This window comes from Cebus imitator, unplaced genomic scaffold (assembly GCF_001604975.1).
Source record: "Cebus imitator isolate Cc_AM_T3 unplaced genomic scaffold, Cebus_imitator-1.0 Scaffold664, whole genome shotgun sequence".
In the NCBI taxonomy this organism is placed as follows: Eukaryota; Metazoa; Chordata; class Mammalia; order Primates; family Cebidae; genus Cebus; species Cebus imitator.
In genome coordinates, this window is record NW_016107979.1 from 960,252 (window position 1) to 962,264 (window position 2,013).

At 41.4% G+C, this 2,013-nt stretch overlaps 1 protein-coding gene across 1 annotated transcript in view; it reads right to left on the reverse strand.

Moving 5' to 3' along the window:
- Window positions 1–1,333: 1,333 nt before the first annotated feature.
- Window positions 1,334–2,013, reverse strand: part of LOC108295896 (snurportin-1-like) — a 12,719-nt gene continuing 12,039 nt past the window's right edge. Inside the window, exon 4 of the transcript XR_005198285.1 lies at window positions 1,334–1,459. The gene's annotated coding sequence lies outside the window, so the exon portion shown is untranslated. The remainder of the gene's footprint in view (window positions 1,460–2,013) is intronic.

A 2,013-nucleotide genomic window follows, 5' to 3' on the forward strand; every position in this document is an offset into this window, starting at 1 on the left:
AATCAAGACAAATTAGACTACAGCAAAATTTAAAAATTCTGTGCTGCCAACAATATCACAAAGAAGGCAAAAAGACAACCCACAGAATGAAAGAAAATATGTGCAAATCATGTATCTGATAAGGAACTTGTATCTAGAATATGTTAAAAACTCTTACTATTCGATAAGAAACAGACAAATAACTCAATTAAAAAATGGGCAAAGAATTTGAATAGACAATTCTCCAAAGAAGATATACAAATGAACAGCTGGGCCAGGTGGCTCACGCCTGTAATCCCAGCACTTTGAGAGGCCAAGGTGGGCGGATCACCTGAGGTCGGGAGTTCAAGACCAGCCTGACCAACATGGAGAAACCCCGTCTCTACTAAAAATACAAAATTAGCTGAGCATGGTGGTGCATGCCTGTAATCCCAGCTACTCGGGAGGCTGAGGCACGAGAATCACTTGAACCCAGAAGGCGGAGGTTGCAGAGCTGAGATCATGCCCCACACTCCAGCCTGGGCAATGAGAGCAAAACTGTCTCAAAAAAAAAAAAAAAAAGCTATACAAATGGCCAATAAGCACAAGAAAAGATGTTTAACATCATTAGTCACTAGGGAAACACAAATCAAACCCACAAGAAACCACTTCGGACCCACTAGCACGGCTATACTTTAAAGGATGGACAACAGCAAGTGTTGGTAAAGCTGTGGAGACACTGGAACACTTACATGTTGCTGGTGGGAATGTAAAGTAGTGGAGTCACTTTGGAGAACAGTCTAGCACCCCCTCAAAACGTTCAACAGTTATCATATGACCCAGCAATTCCACTTCTAGGTATATACTTAAGAGAAATGGAAACATATGTTCACACAAAAACTTACTAGTACATGAATGTTAATAATGGCATTATTTGGCTGGGTGCGGTGGCTCACGCCCGTAATCCCAGCACTTTGGGAGGCCAAGGCAGGTGGATCAGCTCAGGTCAGGAGTTTGAGACCAGCCTGGCCAACATGGTGAAACCCCATCTCCACTAAAAATACAAAAATTAGCCAAGTGTGGTGGCATACCCCTGTAGTCCCAGCTACTAGGGAGGCTGAGAGGGGAGGATCACTTGAACTCGGAGATGGAGGCTGCAGTGAGCCAAGAACATGCCACTGTACTCCAGCCTGGGTGACAGTGAGACTCCATCTCAAATTAATTTAAAAATAAAATTAAAATGGAGTTATTCATAACAGCCAAAAAGTGGAAGCAACTCAAATAGCCATAAACTGAAGAATGAATAAACAAAACGTAGTCTGTCCATACAGTGGAATATTATTTAGCAATAAAAATGAGTGAAGTACTAACACATGGTACACCATGGATGAACCTTGAAAACCTCACACTAAGAAGCAAGTCACAAAGGTCCACATAGCATATGATTCCCTTTCCATGAAATGTGCAGAACAGGCACAGCAAGTAGCTTAGCGATTAGGGGCTACAGGGAAGATGGAGAGTGACACTAAGTATATGAGGTTTCTTTTGGAAGTACGGAAAATGTTCCAGAATTAAATAGTGGTGATGGCTGCACAGTCTCGTGACTACACTAAAAAACAAAAAACAAAAAACAACAGTATACTGTACAATAGGCAAATTGTGTGGTATGTGAATTATATCTCAATATAACTAAAATATAGTAGTAGCAGCTAATACTTGTGGGGCACTTACGGGCTCTGGGCTAGGTATTTAAGGCACATTATTTCATTTAATCCTTCTACCAATTCTATGAGACAGGGACTATTACTATCCCCTATTTTACAGACGAGAAACCAGAGACTTAGAGTGGTTACACAGCTTGCTTAAGGTCAACACAGAGCCTAGCTGTGAGAGCAGGTCTATGTGACCTCAAAGCTTACAGCCTTGACCACTGCTCATACTGCCTCTCATATCCAGTCCACTGCTAGGTTCTTCCGGTCTACCTGGCAACATTTCCTTTTTATTTATTTCATTTGTTTTTTATTATTCATAGAGATGGAATCTTCCTATATTGCC